A 17,642-nucleotide genomic window follows, 5' to 3' on the forward strand; every position below is an offset into this window, starting at 1 on the left:
TTCAAAGCCATTGTATCTAATTTTTAGGGACTCATTAATGATGGGAATAGTACCTTTGGAGGGCCATGGAAGCAGTCCAGCTTGGACCGGGATTTATCAGCTGGGTTAAAATGCTTTATAGAGCCCCAGTGGCTAGAGTAAAGGTAAATAACGAACAGTCAGATAAATTTGGCTTGGGGAGGGGGACGAAACAGGGTTGTCCCCTGTCACCCCTCCTCTTTGCCATTGCAGTTGAGCCTCTGGCTACTGCTCTCAGAGACTCTAAGCGGGCGAGGGGCTTTAGAAGAGGTGATCATGAGTAAAAACTCGCATTATATGCAGATGATTTATTGCTGTTTCTGGGAGATATGCAGGACTCACTTCGGGAAGCTATGAATATTATTAATAACTTTGGCCAAATTTCTGGGTTAAAGATAAACTGGGCAAAATCTTGTTTGTTACCTGTAGACCCGCTGGGTGACCCCTTGGCCGAGGAAGTGGCCCAGATCCTAGTGGTGATCAATCTCAAGTACTTGGGTATAAATATTTCCAGAGGCCCTCAATGTTACACCTCAGATAACATCACCCCGTTACTGGCCAAATTTAGAGACAAAATAAAAGTCTGGAAAAGTCTGCCAATATCTGTGGCTGGTCACTGTAATTTAATTAAAATGATCTAGATGCCGCAACTCCTATATGTACTACATAATTCTCGATTATGGTTGTAAAAAAAGTGGTTTCAAAAGATTGATAAGTTGTTCAGGGAATTGATCTGGAAGGGTGGCCCTGCAAGAATTCGGTTAAGTACTCTACAGCTTCAGAAACAGGAGTTATTAGTTATTTCTTGGCGTCACAACTCCAGCATATAGGGGGTTGTAATTTAGTAGACCGAGAACTAAGAAGAAAGAGGCTTCTACAAAACACTCCACATGACTCGATAATTGAAGCCCTAGAAGCAGGATCTTTTCCCTTAGGACTACCTACCCTAAACCTTATAATGAGAGTATGGGATACAGTGAAATCAACTTTGAAGTATAGTGGCCTTACAGAGTATACCCCGTTGTGGGAGAATGGCAAAATTGGAGAACTGCAGAAGATTGGGGTAGTAAGACCCCTTTCACACTGGGGCGGTTTGCAGGCGGTATTGCGCTAAAAATACCGCCTGCAAACTGCCCCTAAACAGCCTCCGCTGTTTGTTCAGTGTGAAAGCCCGAGGGCTTTCACACTGAAGCGGTGCGCTGGCAGGACGGTGAAAAAAGTCCTGTAAACCGCTTCTTTGGAGCAGTGAAGGAGCGGTGTATTCACCGCTCCTAAACCGCTTCTGCCCATTGAAATCAATGGGACAGCGCGGCTATACCGCGGCAATACTGCGGCTATAGCCGCGCTGTACGAGGGATTTTAACCCTTTTTCGGCCGCCAGCGGGGCTTAAAACCGCACCGCTAGTGGCCGAATACAGCTGCAAGAACGACGGTACAGCAGCGCTAAAAATAGCGCTGTTGTACCGCTGACGCCCCCACCGCCCCAGTGTGAAAGGGGCCTAAAGGAATGGGAGAGGTGTGTAATAAAATTCATTTCTCAATTATACACAGATGGATCTCTGAAATCTTTCCAGGAACTAAGAGACCAATACGCCCTCTCAAATAAATCTTTTTTTTTTAGATACTTACAGGTTAGGCACGCTCTGAAGGAACAGTTTAGAGGAAAGACTTTAGAATGGAGTACAGTTCCAGTACTTCAAAAATTAATCAACGCAGAGTCAGGGAAAGGTCTAATCTCAAAAATATATTTACATATTAATAAGAGATTGGGAGAGTTGGAACCTCCTCCTTATAGGAGAAAGTGGGAAAAAGAAGTGGGAGATATCACAGAAATGCAGTGGAATAGAATGTTGGAACTGGCCCCACTGGTCTCATTATCCCCCTCTCAGAGGATGTCACATCTGTTCTTGCTCTATAGAATTTATTATACCCCTCATAGACTTTTCCAGTTTGGCCGCCGCTTAGACTCAAGCTGTCCTAGTTGTGGGGATGACGGGAATCATCGATCGGGCGTTTGGTACCTCCACTGAGCTGGAGGCAAAATGCTGCCTGCTGGGCTTAGTGGAGGCAGTGGGGAACTTAGGAAACCGGCAGGTAGCAGTTACGAGATGTTTATTCCAAGCAAGGAACCTGATTGCAGGGGGATGGCAGTCGGTGCTACCCCCGTCCAGTGAGGAATGGCTAAACACTATGAATGTTGTAATTCTTAAAAAAAAAGCAGTGTATATAAAGCAAAGCGCATTATGGAAATATGAATTGATTTGGAAACCCTGGTGGGACGCAAGAGGGATTGATATGTAAACCTTACTTACCAGGTAAAACACTGATGTGATGGGAAGTAACTCAAAAGAAAACGGCCCAAGTGAACCTGAGAGATGTTTGGTTGGATGGAATGAGTGGACCGGGTGAGTTGGGCGTGTGTACTGGACGGGTGAGAAGCCAGATCAAAATGATATTCCAGACAGCCCTCCTTTAGACCGTCAGACCCCCCTAGGTATCATTTACACTGTATTTACCACACAATGACTCTTTTACAGAGGTGGATTGAACAGGGGCGGGAGGCGGGACTTTTAAGACATGTCTGATTTTTAACATTGTTTGTAATAATTAAGAAAATGTTAAATAAAGAAATAAAGTTTAAAAAAAAAAATGACGGGAATAGTACCACTGGATTGGCGTCGGGCCAATGTAGTGCCTATATTTAAAAAGGGAACAAAAGTCTTTACCAAGTAACTATGGACCGGTTAGTTTAAACTAAGTTAACTTCTATAGTCGGGAAGATATTGGAGAGTTTAATAAAAGACCACATAGACGAGTCCTTGCTGGGCAAAAAATATTTTAAGCAACAGACAGCATGGATTCATGAAAGACAGAAGTTGTCATACAAACCCGATTTCTTTTTATGAGGAGGTAAGAAAACCTTGGACAGAGGGGTGACGGTGGACGTGGTATACTTGGATTTTGCAAAATCTTTTGACACAGTTCCCCACACACGGCTCATGTTTAAGGTAAAGTCTACAGGCTTGGAAATATCAGTTTGTAAGTGGATAGAAAACTGGCTAAAAGACAGAATTCAGAGAGTAGTGGTTAATGATTCTTACTCTGAATGGTCTAAGGTTATCAGTGGTGTACACCAAGGTTCAGTGCTGGGACCCTTACTTTTTAATATCTTTATAAATGATATTGAGTCTGGGATTTAAAGTAACATTTCTCTCTTTGCACATGACACTAAGCTATGCAGTGGAATAATGTCCTTACAGAATGTCTCCAATTTACAAGCTGACCTCAATGTTTAATTGGGCAACTATGTGGCAGATGAGGTTTAATGTTGATAAATGTAAAGTTTTGCACTTGGTTGCTAAGAATATGCATGCATCATACATACTAGGGGGAGTACAATGGGGGGAATCAATGGTGGAGAAGGATCTGGGGGTTTTGGTAGATCATAAGCTCAATAATAGCATGCAATGCCAGGCTGCGGTTTCCAAAGCAAGCAAAGTCCTTTCTTGTATTGAGAGGTATCGACTCCAGAGGGAGAGATATAATTTTGTCCTTGTACAAATTATTAGTAAGACCTCATCTGGAATATGCAGTTCAGTTTTGGGCACCAGTTCTCAAAAAGGATATCGGGGGAACTGGAGAAAGTGCAGAGAAGGGCAACCAAACGGATAAGAGGCATGGAGGAGCTCAGCTATGAGGAAAGATTAGAGGAACTGAATTTATTCACTCTTGAGAAGAGGAGAATAAGGGGGGATATGATCAACATGTTCAAATATATAAGGGGTCCATATAGTAATCTTGTTAAGTTATTCTCTTTACGGTCAACCCAGAGGACACGGGGGCACTCTTTACGTCTAGAGGAAAAGAGATTTCATCTCCAAATACGCAAAGGTTTCTTCACAGTAAGAGCTGTGAAAATGTGGAATAGACTCCCGCCAGAGGTGGTTCTGGCCAGCTCAGTAGATTGCTTTAAGAAAGGCCTGGATACTTTCCTAAATGTACATAATATAACTGGGTACTAACATTTATAGGTAAAGTTGATCCAGGGAAAATCCAATTGCCTCTCGGGGGATCAGGAAGGAATTTTTTCTCCTGCTGTAGAAAATTGGAGCATGCTCTGCTGGGGTTTTTTGCCTTCCTCTGGATCAACTGAGGGTATAAAATTGGGTATATTGGATTGTACGATATTTTTTATTTTACTTATTGTTTTTAAGGTTGAACTGGATGGACTTGTGTCTTTTTTCAACCTGACTATGTAACTATGTAACATCAAAAATAAACCCAAGCAGTAAATAAAAATCAAGATTTTATCTGAGAAAAATGAAAATTTATTGAAAATTTAGTGGCAAAGCAATGGCCCCCCCTACCCATAAAATATTGGACATAATTTTCTCTCATTTCATGGGCACTTTGGGGGGGGGGGGGGCAAGCCAGGACGGCCCGCTTCCAGGGCCATCATTGGAACTTCTGAAAGTCCGGCCTCAGGCCCAACAGAGGCAACATAACTAGGATTACGGTATTTTTTTTAGAAAATTGTGCAGGATGCAGCAACTCAAAATTATATGGTTCAGTTTGTATTCCGCCATATTTATCGCTGTTTGAAATAGGTGGAACCGGCTGGCCAGGATCCCAAAGGCATTCTCCACGACTCTTCTGGTTCTGGCCAGCCGGTAATTAAAAACCCTCTTCTCTGGGGTGAGGGTCCTTTGGGGGAATGGCCTCATCACGTGGTCACCCAGACCGAATGCCTCATCTGCGATGAACACAAATGGCAGTTCTTCCACGTTCTCCTACGGAAGTGGCAATCCCAAGCCACCACTCTCGAAATGTCGGTAGAACTCGGTCAGGGCAAATACTCCACCATCCGATATCCGGCCATTCCTCCCCACGTCCACATACAGGAAATCATATGTCACCGACACCACCGCCATCAACACGATACTATTGAACTCCCTGTATTTTTAATAGTATGACCCCGAATGGGGTGGTGGGATGATGTGGACATGCTTCCCATCGATTGTCCCTCCACAGTTGGGAAAGTCCCAACGGGTGGCAAAGGGGAGGCCACAGTCTGCCATTCCTGTGGCGTTGAAGGAAATTGTGGCGTGAAACAAGAAGAAAAAATTGTCGTTTTGCACATAAACATTTCAAGCAGATTAGACACAAATATTCTTGGCCAACATCAGTATAACATTTATTTTAAGGAGTATTTAAAGGCAAAAGTCCAAGGCCCACTTATCAGATTCCTCCAGCCCTCTGATGGCCCATTGTAAAAGTTTTAGGGGGGGGGGATGTTTTGGACAGGTAACCCTCTCCACTTCATTGAGAGCTGAATGCATAAATAATGTGTGTTACTTTGGCCAGCCCCTCATTACTTACACTATTGGCAGCCCACTGGACAGGTAAGAAGTGTCATAATACAAAAATATAAATACACACTGTACAAATGGAAGCACTTTTTTACATTCTGCAATTACCTATCAAGATAATAATAGGAGAACAAAACTTTAAACAGTAGCATTTGAAAGTATTCTGGCAGGCCCTTTCACTACATGCTTTAGGGAATTCATCCATAAATATGACCTCCAAAGATGTAGGTATAGTGTGTATGGGTTTGACAAAGTTAGCAGATAGAGGATTGGTATGGTTGATTTAGCGGTTGGGGGGGTTCCAAATGATTTTGGGACCCCCAAAAAAAGCCTATGGCACTCTGCCTGAATTTTAGGACAGAAATAACATTTGTACACATTTTAGGGGGTGTTTAGGGTAAAGCACTACAATGGAGCTGACAAAATACATTGTTAAGTGACTAGGCTATAGGTGTATATGGGCCCAGGATAGCATGCTGGGGAGGTTAGTGAAGGCAAATATACATGAAGGACAAAAAAGGAGCATTAAAAGATTACAGCATGCATGAGGACAAAGGGGACATTCACAGCATATTACAATCATTGTAATTAGGGAATGAGGAAAGAAATACAATATATTAGCAAACATTAAATACATATAATGTTATGTTAAAGGAGAAAACTTACCTTACTATAGTCCTTCTGCAGGACCTGATTGACAGCAGAATAGGTCTCTGGGATAATGGTCCCCAAAGCCTGGGGGGAGATGTCTGTCGAGAACTTGAGGTCCTGCAGGCTTCTCCCAGTCGCTAAGTACCGCAACGTGGCGACGAGCCTCTGCTCCGGAGTGGTGGCTTGCTGCATGCAGGTGTCCTGCCTGCTGATATAAGGGGACAGCAAAGCCAACAAACAGTGAAAAATGGGGTCCGTCATCCGGAGATAATTCCTGAAATCATCAGGATTATTCTCACGGATCTCACGGAGCAAAGGCATATGAGAGACTTGGTCACGCTGGAGCAACCAATTGATCGTCCATGAACTCCTCCCCACCCTGATCATGGACTGGGCTTGTATCATAGCTAAAACCCCAACACCAAGCACCCGCACAGCACGAACTCTACGACGAGCACGTACCCACAACATGGCTTCAAAACGGTCGGCTGGTCAGAACGAACTAACAGAATGCACTGAAGAACAGCAAGGCCCGTGAAGAGCGAGCTGAAAATCAGCAACGAGCCGACAAGGACTCACTGAAAAAACAGATACGAACTGTCTACACGCACTGATAAGCAGATACAAACACACAAGCACAAACCGAACAGCAGTAAAACGATCTGAAAAGCGCAAATCGTCTCTCACCAAACTTCTACTAACACGAGATAAACACGAGATTAGCAGAAGGAGCCCAAAGGGTGGCGCACTTAGTTTTGAACTTCCCTTTTGTAGTCCCGTCGTACGTGTTGTATGTCACCCCATTTTTGGCAGTGGGAATTTGGTGTAACCGCGTGTATGCAAGGCAAACTTGAGCGGAATCCCGTCAGAAAAGCCATCATATCTTTTTCCAACAAGAAGTCCGATTGTGTGTACGCGTCATAATTGATTCATACAGGGGAATTTCATATCAGATACAGTAGTAGGGGGAGAAACTTAATTTTGATCAGGTTGATCCTCCCTTTTAAGGCGAGAGGGAGATTTATCAAGACATTGATTTGCTTTTTGAAGTATGCAATAAGAGGAGAGATATTTAGCCTAATGAAATCAGCGAAAAAATTGGTTATGTTCAGTCCCAGGTATTTTACCTGCGTTACCCATTGTAATGGTTAAAGTATCAGACAAGGGTTGCTTATCAGACCCACTAAGGGGAAGGATCTTCTTCTTGTGCCCAATTAACTTGTAGGACAGAAAAAGAAGCCACCTGATTTAGAATATTTAGTGCAGAGGTTAAAGAGTTACTAAACCCAGTAATATGAAATTAGTGCCCACAGCTTATAAATCATCTTTTTACATTAAAATACTGCAACTATATACCTTTTTGGATGATCTGCATACCACGGTTACATAATGAACGTCACAGTTTCTCCAGTACTGAGACTTCTGGAAGGAGGAAGTTTCAGACTGTCTGCCACCCGTTTTAACCACTTCAGCCCCGGAAGAATTTACCCCTTCCTGACCAGAGCACTTTTTGCGATTCGGCACTGCGTCGCTTTAACTGACAATTGCGCGGTCATGCGATGTGGCTCACAAACAAAATTGACGTCCTTTTTTTCCCACAAATAGAGATTTCTTTTGGTGGTATTTGATCACCTCTGTGTTTTTTATTTTTTGCGCTATAAACAAAAATAGAGCGACAATTTTGAAAAAATTTTTTACTTTTTGCTATAATAAATATCACCCAAAAATATATACAAAAACAATTTAGGCCCTCAGTTTAGGCCGATACATATTCTTCTACATATTTTCTGTAAAAAAAAATTGCAATAAGCGATTATTGATCAGTTTGCGCAAAAGTTATAGCGTTTACAAAATAGGGGATAGTTTTATGGCATTTTTATTAATAATTTTTTTTTTTAATGGCGCCGATCAGCGATTTTTATCATGACTGCGACATTATGGCGGACACATCGGACATTTTTGACACCATTGTCATTTATACAGCAATCAGTGCTATAAAAATGCACTGATTCCTGTGTAAATGACGCTGGCAGTGAAGGGATTAACCACTAGGTGGCAGTGTATGGGGTTAAGTGTGTCCTAGAGGCATGTTTCTAACTGTCAGGGGGGATGGGCTGTGTGTGTTTCTTCACTGATCTCTGCTCCGATGACAGGGAGCAGAGATCGAGTGGACACTGTCACTAGGCAGAACGGGGAGATGCTGTTTACATCAGCATCTCCCCATTCTTCCTCCCCGTGAGGTGATCACGGGTATACCCGCGGTGATCGAGTCCGCGTGACCCGCAACCCGACTCACGGAGCTTGTCGCGGGCGCATGCGCTGGCCGCCTCTTACAGGGCAACATACAGGTACGTGGTTTTGCCTGTACGAGCCCTTCTGCCGCAGTATATCTGTGTGAGGCGGTCGGCAAGAGGTTAATGGCGGCTATCGGCTTGTCATATAACAACTGTATCAACTTAAGAAAATTTTCCTCAAACCCCATTTTAGTCAGTACTGTCCACATACAGACCCAGTCCACTGAATCAAACACTTTTTCTAGGTCCAGAAAGACCATAACACAACAGTTATCAGGAGAATCAGAGTGAAGCTCAGTATGAGTAAAAACCCTCCTCAGATTAATATATACGTTGTTTTGGAAGGCATAAAACCCATCTGGTCAGGGGAAACTAGGGGGTACACAATTTTAGTGAGCCTAGTGGTCAATATCTTAGTCAGAAATTTCAGGTCCATATGGGGAGATAGGCCTGTAGAACATGAACTGTAGGGGATCTTTATCCGGCTTAGCCAGAAGAACCACATGGGCTTCATAAAATGACCGTGGTAGGCTATTTCTGTGTAAATACTCCTTATACAACTGTAAAAGCCTAGGCGTTAAGTCCTCTGTATAGTGCTTGTACCATTCCACGGGAAGCCCGTCAGGCCCCGGGGGACTTACTGTTAGGAAAGGAACCTATTGCAGACAGAACCTCCTCTGCGGTAAATGGTGCCTCAAGCATAGACCTAGCATAGTCTGTTAAATCCGCTACATCTACATTTGGTAAAGGAGAATATAAAGATTAGTGGAAAACTACAAGTGGAGAACTCCATCTCTCAAAGTCTGGAGAGTCCTATCAGGGGTGTACACACAAGGGATTACCATTGGAGTATGGATATCCACTGTCAGTAATAATTTCTCATTTTGTTACCCTTTTAAAATACGTTATCAACACGTTTCTGGGCAATACATTACGTTAGGTTAGAGAACTGTAGGGATACATACCTCCTAACAACAAGGCCTGGGGAATGCCCAGGAAAAAAAACCCAAGCCTACTTACCAACCAGCTCGCAGACAACCGAATTAATCTTCCTAACAGTATGCGTTAAAAACAGGGGTTTAGTCTGCACGCATTTGCAAATGCATGCGTAAGCCACAGAGCCTCGTCACGGCACCCTGGTATCTGTGGTTCTAACACTAAAATATAAGTGTCCCCACAGTGGAGGCACATGAATTCTAATGGATAAATGAGTGCAGGTGGACTGAAGGGGAGCCTAACCCCTTCTTAAAGGTACAGGACCACACCAAACACCCATCAAATAGCACAATGGCTGCAAAGGTGTTGGTGCGCTGCCCGACCAATACAAACACCAACGTGATAATGAAAAAACTTGCCACTGTCCTCATCTATAGGTGGGTATCGCAGTAAGCGGCATTGGAAGACTAAAACAGGTAACAAGGCCTGGGGAATGCCCAGGAAAAAACACAAGCCTACTTACCAACCAGCTCACAGACAACTGAATTAAACTGTCTAACAGTATGCGTTAGGCTCGGTTCACACAGGGACGACTTGTCAGGCGACCTAGTCGCCTCCCGTTCTGTGCTATGGAACCGTTCTAAGGGGAGCGACGCAAGTCGCTCCGACTTAGAAAAAGGTTCCTGTACGACTTCGGGGGCGATTTGGGGCGACTTGCATAGACTTCTATACAGAAGTCGTTTTGCAAGTCGCCCGGGCAGTCGTGTGCAGGTCGCCTCGGTGAGGCGACCTGCAAGTCGTGCCGCCTCTGGTGTGAACCGAGGCTTAATGCATACCTGCTAGCCTGTTCTAGTGCTGACAGAGAAGATGGGGAAGGGTTGGCAGCATGTTCTTGTGCACAAGCAATCTTTCTCTTGTAGTGCCTGTTTCATACTATTTCGGTTGATTCTAGCAGGTTTTATGGCCAAAATATATTCTTCCCTCATACAGTAATTGCCTTGAATGAACCTCAAACAATTTGTGGGGTGGAGGAGTCCACATTAGTTGGCCAGTACGCAGCTAACTGTGCTGTCACTACTGGTTCAACCTCGGGCTCCGCCACCCAACCAGGTTGGAGGTGCCATGTACGAGGAGCTTTGAGATCAGGCAGTTGCAATGTGATGTGAAGATGTGTTTGATCTGAAATGCCCCCAGCGAGATACGTGGTATCCAGGGCACCAGGACAGAAATAACAAGGCCTTATCTATCCTGGATAACGAAAGCAAAGCACTTGAGAGATTAGAGTATCGTCTCATCGCAGGATATTTCCACCTCCAAAGCTCAGTGAGCAGGGCCGAGTCAGCCCATTAAGAAAGTTCAAAATTCGGGGTCCTATTAGGGTTAGAGGCATCTAGGAAGGAAATATAGTATTTTAACAAAATCCCCAGCTATTAGGACTTTCAGTAGCATAAGGGGGGCTAGTCTGTCAAAAATCGTGTAAAGAATACCTTTTTATGAAATGGGGAGGCACAAGATTAATCACAGCTAACTTATGCGTGTCAATTGCAAGGATAACAGCCACATATCTTGCCTCAGGGTAAGAGAATACCTGTTCTACCACACATCTTAAACATTTATGCAATAAAATAGACACTCCTCTTGGATAAGAGGAAAACATGGTGTTAAATGCCCTTTGGATCCAGTTCCTTTTCATGGATAGTATTTTGTTTCCCAGTAAATGAGTTTCCTGTAAGACAATATGAGGGTTATGGGACTTCAAGTATTGTAGAACTAGTGCTCTTAAACTTTGAGTTTAAGCCCCTGACATTCCACGAGTCATAGAGAGGCCCAAAGCAGGTCAGCTGGCTGCCCCGTATTCACCACAGACAAAGAAAAAAGGGAGAAAAAGGAAGAATCAAAACGTCATAAAAAAAAAAAGTCAACAGAAAAAATAAAAAGGAGTAAAAAAAAAAAAAAAAACCATCAGAGAAAACTCCCTATTTCTCTGGCAACAAAACAGACAAAAAAAGGCAGAGAGAATTCATTTTTCCCAAAACAAGAATAGACAGGTGTTGCAAACACTCATAAGTTGAACTTTAGGGGGAACCTGGAGTAGTAATTTATTTGCGTCTTCTCAGCAGAGGCAGAACTTGATTAATATTGCAAGGTGTCAGGTCACCTGAGTCCAGGTGACAGATGCACCCTGTTGGGGTCAGGAGTGCACCGCAAGGTAGTGGACCCTACAGCTGACTGCTGCGGATGGAGCTCTAGGTGATTCAGGAGAGCAGGTAATTCTGGAGCACCAACACAGATCACACTGTGCTAGAGCATGCGATTTCCCAGGGAGCGGAATCTAAGAGCCAGCGGGTGTTCACCAGAGGCCCCTAGTGGTGGGGATAGCTTTAGCTGCAACCCCCAGGGCCTCCCAGCTCATGCTTACGGTAGAGTACAGGAATGTAGAGAGGAAGCAGCAGACTGCTTCAACAAATGATAGTCAGCAGATAGCCAAAGTTCGGAGCAACAAGCAGGTAAGGATAGTCAACTTGCTTGTCTGTTTTGAGCTGTCAATATGAGGTCTTCCATCTTGTTAATATCTTCTAATTTCTGTAGCCACATTGAGGTGGTCGGTGGGGTTTGCTGTTTCCAGAGCATGGGGATGCAGGCTTTGGCTGCATTTATTAAGTGACGTAGAATGGACTTTTTATATGTTTTAAGTGGTATGGAGGATATATGGAGTAGGAAAAATGCTGGGTCATTTGGAATCTGAAAGTCCGTGAACTTTTGGGAGATAGAGCGGACCTTGGACCAGAAATCTGTCAATTTAGAACAGGACCAGAACATGTGAAGTATCGTTCCCACCTCTTTGCGACACCTCCAGCAAATATTTGACGTATTGGGAAACATCAAGTGCAGGCAACTGGGTGTTAAATACCACCTAGTCAGGATCTTATAGTTTGATTCCTGCAGTTTAGTACATATTGAGGATTTAAGGGAGAGAGCAATCATGTTCTGCTTCTGTACTGTCGTAAAAGAGCGTTGAAGGTCAGTTTCCCATTTAGTAATGCATGGCAAGTTAGGCAGGTGTGGTTGTGTGTTTAACAAGGTATACATCTTAGATAGGACCTGTGGTAATGGTTCTGTGTCTACACAAATTTCTTCAAACGTAGTCAAAGGTCTAGAATAAGATTTAGGGTTTGGAATGGTCTGAAGAAAATGGTGTATTTGTACCGCACTCCAAAAAGGCAGATTAAACGGACCCGTCGAGTCTACTAATTCTGAAATGGAGGGCCATTTGTCTTGGATCACAAAATGTGAAGCACTAGTACAATTAGAGCTCTTTAATGATTGGAATTGTCCAGGTGTGAGTCCCGAGGGAAATTTGGGGTTCCCCAGAATCGGGGTCAGGGGAGACTCTTTAGTCGTTAAAGAAGCCTGTAACGTGGCATGTAGTCCTTGCTTAATAGTGTTGCCTATGAGGGGGTGAGATCTCAACTCCAATGGAAGGGGGTCCCAACACCACATTGCTGTCCGTAAAGGTATTTTGGTTTGATGTTGCTCTATTTGTGCCCATAATTTAGTTTCCTTATGTCTATTCCAATTGACTACTCTGCCCAAGTGAGCTGCCAGATAATATGTCTTTATATCCGGAAGTGCAACACCTCCATAATGTTTTGGTAGGAATAACTGTGATCTCAGGATGCGCGGTTTTTTATGTGCCCAGATAAATTGCATAAAGAGATTTTGCACTCGTTTAAAGTATGTGGTGGGTATCTTAATGGGTAAGGTTTGGAATAAATATAAAAATTTGGGTAATATACTCATCTTGATTAAGTTACACCTCCCAAACCACGAATGTAACCCAGTATCCCAGCCATCCATTAATTTTTTGATCTTATCTAGTAAGGGGGGGAAATTGTTGGTAAATAGTAGGGACAGATCTGACAGTATTTTCGTACCTAGGTAGGTCAAGGCTGAGTTAGTCCATCTAAATCTAAAGCTCGACTGCAAGTTTGAGAGGGCATTGGTCGGTATTGAGATTCCCATCGCTTCGGATTTGGTAAAGTTAATTTTTAAGTTTGACATTTTCCCATAAGTTTCAAATTCCTTTAAGAGGTTGGGTAGGGACACCCCCGGGTTGGTCAGGGAGAAGAGTAAGTCATCTGCGTAGGCAGAAATCTTATGTTGCATGGGTTTCGCCAAAACTCCTTGTATGTCAGGATTTAATCTTATCCTGGAGAGGAAGGGTTCCAGGGAGAGGGCAAAAAGAAGAGGAGAGAGGGGGCACCCCTGTCTTGTCCCATTCGTTATTGGAAAGGGATCCGACAGGACTCCATTCGCCTTCACCTGCGCCGTGGGATTGGAATATATACCGGCTATTTGGCTGAGCATCACCCCCCCCAAACCTATATGTCTGAGCACTGCGAACATGTATTGCCAACTCACCCTATCAAACGCTTTTTCCGCGTCGGTATTAAGGAAGACACAAGGTATTCCTCTGGATCTGGTGATATGGATTAGATTTAGCACCTTTATAGTGCCATCTCTAGCTTCCCTAGATGGAATAAATCCAACTTGGTCTAGGTGGATAAGCTGTTGGAGGTGATGCGCCAGCCGAGTCGCCAAAATTTTAGTGAACAGCTTGAGGTCGAGGTTTAAGAGTGAGATGGGTCTGTAGCTACCGCAAGCCGTTGGATCCTTCCCCTCCTTATGAATTACTGAAATATGGGCCCCCAGGGTTTCTCTAGCAAAAGCTTTACCCTCTCCTATTTTGTTAAACAACGTGACCATACGGGGTCCTAGTGTAGGGAAAAGTGTTTTTATAGTATTGCAATGTGTAGCCATCGGGGCCTGGGGCTTTACCTGGTTTCATCGTTTTAATGGCTGTTTGTAATTCCGTCAAAGTTATAGGAGATTCTAGGTCATCTCTAATCTCCTGAGGGAGAGATGTCATTTGGGAAGACGTGATATAGTTTTCTATTTCATTTAAGAGGGTTCTTTACTGTAAGAGCGGCAAGGATGTGGAATTCCCTTCCACAGGCGGTGGTCTCAGCGGGGAGCATTGATAGCTTCAAGAAACTATTAGATAATCACCTGAATGACCGCAATATACAGGGATATGTAATGTAATACTGACACATAATCACACACATAGGTTGGACTTGATGGACTTGTGTCTTTTTTCAACCTCACCTACTATGTAACTATGTAACTATGGAAGAGGTTGCCTGTGGTAGGTTGTATAATCTAGAGTAAAACTGTCTGAACTCTTCAGTGATTTGTGTGGGGAAGGTTGCTCTTGTGCCTTTAGAGGTGGAGATGTGCGGGATGTAAGTCGCTGATTTGTGTTGTCTGACCATTTTGGCTAAGAGTTTCCCACACTTGTTCCCCGATTCATACGTCTGTTTACGACATATCTGTATGGCTGCTTTCGCCTTGTATTGTAAGAGGTCTGTTATCTTCCGTCGAACGGTCGTCAATTGTGTCTCAGAGGTCACTACAGGGGCATGTTTGTGTCTGGCTTCTAGGGTGGCTAGTTCGAGTAGCAATTGGGATAGCTGTCTGTTTCTCTCTCTTTTGATACGGGCCCCGTGAGATATGAGAATTCCCCTAAGTACCACTTTGTGAGCTTCCCATAATATTCCCGGGTCACAGTCTGGTTGGTCATTTTCTTGAAAGTATAAATTAACTGCCTTCGTTACTTCTGTCAGTATTTCCGGGTTTTGTAGCAGACTTTCATTTAGACGCCAAAAGCGGTGTTTCGGAGAGAAAGTCTCCGATAAGCGATAGTTCAAGAACACCGGTGCATGGTCCGACCATGTCCTGTTTCCTATAGAAGTTTGTTCCACGGCATGTAGCTGCGTATGGGGGATCAGAAAGTAATCAATCCTAGTGTATAACTGGTGTACATTTGAATAGAATGTAAAGTCTCGTTCTCCTGAATGTTGTAAGCGCCAGACATCAATAAGCTGAGATTTATGTAGTGTTTGGGCTATCTTTTTCAGCTGGTTTGGTGGGATCGAAGATTTACCTGACGATGTGTCTGCTGATGGGATTAGAGGTGTATTTAAATCCCCTCCCAGTATCAATTGACCTTCCCTAAAGTCATTTAGCTTCTCCAAAGTCTCTTTCAAGAATTTGGCCTGTTGTTCATTAGGGGCATATACAGTTGCTAGTGTTACTTTAGTCGTACCAATTAGGCCTTTAAGAAATACATATCTCCCAGTTGGGTCTATTTTTGAGTCTTGTAATTGCCAATGGGTCTTGCTCTCACATTTTTAATGACAATTACTCAGTCATGTAACACTGTACCCATACAAAATTTTTGCCCTTTTTTTCACACAAATAGAGCTTTCTTTTGGTGGTATTTAATCACCACTGACATACCAGTCACTGTGTTTGGTATGAATCTTGAGGGGGAACTCCGCGCCAAATTTTAAATAAAAAAACGGCATGGTTTCCCCCTCCAAGAGCGTACTAGGCCCTTCGGTCTGGAATGGATTTAAAGGGGAACCCCCTATGCCGAGAAAACGGCGTGGGGGTCACCCCCAATCCATACCAGACCCTTATCTGAGCACGCAACCCGACCGGTCAGGAAAAGGGGTGGGGATGAGCGAGCGCCCCCCCCGACCGTACCAGACCGCATGCCCTCAACATGGGGGGTGGGTGCTTTGGGGCAGGGGGGCGCCCTCCAGCCCCCCCACCCCAAAGCACCTTGTCCCCATGTTGATGAGGACAAGGGCCTCTTCCCGACAACCCTGGCCGTTGGTTGTCGGGGTCTGCGGGTGGGGGGCTTATCGGAATCTGGGAGCCCCCTTTAATAAGGGGGCCCCCAGATCCCGGCCCCTCACCCTATGTGAATGAGTATGGGGTACAACATACCCCTACCCATTCACCTAGGAAAAAAGTGTCAATAAAAAAAACACACTAGACAGTTTTTTAAAGTCATTTATTAGGCAGCTCTGGGGGATCTTCTTCCAACTTCTCTGGCCTCTTCTCCCGATGTCCAGTTCTTCTGCCGGGCTCCTCCGCTTTCTTCTGCTCTTTTTCTAGCGGTGGCCCGGTCTTCTCCATCATCTCGTTCCCTCTTCTCTTCTTCCGATGTTGACACAATGCTCTCTCCCACTGTAATGATGTGTGCAAGGTGCGCGGCGACTTATATAGGCATGGGGCGTGGTCACCGGCTGATGTCACCCGGTGACCCCACCCCCTTATGACGTCACCACCCATCATGCCAGAGGCTGTGATGTCATCAGCCGGTGACCACGCCCCATGCCTATATAAGTCGCCACGCACCTCGCACACATCATTACAGCGGGAGAGAGCGTTGTGTCAACATCGGAAGAAGAGGAGAGGGAACGAGACGACGGAGAAGACCGGGCCACCGCTAGCAAAAGAGCATCAAAAGAGCAGACGATAGCGGAGGAGCCCGGCAGAAGAACCGGACACCGGGAGAAGAGGCCGGAGAAGTCGGAAGAAGACCCCCGAAGTTGGAAGAAGACCCTCCAGAGTCGGAAGAAGAAGACCCCCGGATTTGGAAGAAGACCCCCGGATTCGGAAGAAGAAGACCCCCGGATTCGGAAGAAGAAGACCCCCGGATTCGGAAGAAGAAGACCCCCGGATTCGGAAGAAGAAGACCCCCCGGATTCGGAAGAAGAAGACCCCCGGATTCGGAAAAAGAAGACCCCCGGATTCGGAAAAAGAAGACCCCCGGAGTCAGAAGACCCCCCGGAGCTGCCTAATAAATTACTTTAAAAAACTGTCTAGTGTGTTTTTTTTTTTTATTGACACTTTTTTACTAGGTGAATGGGTAGGGGTACGATGTACCCCATACTCATTCACATAGGGTGGAGGGCCGGGATCTTAGGGCCCCCTTATTAAAGGGGGCTCCCGGATTCTGATTCCCGCACACCCCGACAACCAATGGCCAGGGTTGTCGGGAAGAGGCCCTTGTCCTCATCAACATGGGGAAAGGTGCTTTGGGGTGGGGGGCCGCAGGGCGCCCCTCTGCCCCAAAGCACCCCCCCATGTTGAGGGCATGCGGCCTGGTATGGTTCAGGAGGGGGGCGCTCGCTCGCCCCCACCCCATTTCCTGACTGGCCGGGCTGCGTGCTCGGATAAGGGTCTGGTATGGACTTGGGGGGACCCCCACGCCATTTTTTCGTAGGGGTTCCCCTTTAAATCCATACCAGACCTAAGGGCCTGGTATGCTCTTAGAGGGGGAACCCATGCCGGTTTTGTTATTTAAAATTTGCCATGGAGTTCCCCCTCAAGATCATCTGAGCACAAGTCGCATGCCAAAGTCGGATCATGCGAGACGGCGATCCGACTTCAATGATAGTCAATGGGCTGAAGTAGAATCAAAGTCGCACCAAAGTAGTACAGGGAGCATTTTCAA

The sequence above is a fragment of the Aquarana catesbeiana genome, linkage group LG01 (assembly GCF_042186555.1).
Source record: "Aquarana catesbeiana isolate 2022-GZ linkage group LG01, ASM4218655v1, whole genome shotgun sequence".
Lineage (NCBI taxonomy): Eukaryota > Metazoa > Chordata > Amphibia > Anura > Ranidae > Aquarana > Aquarana catesbeiana.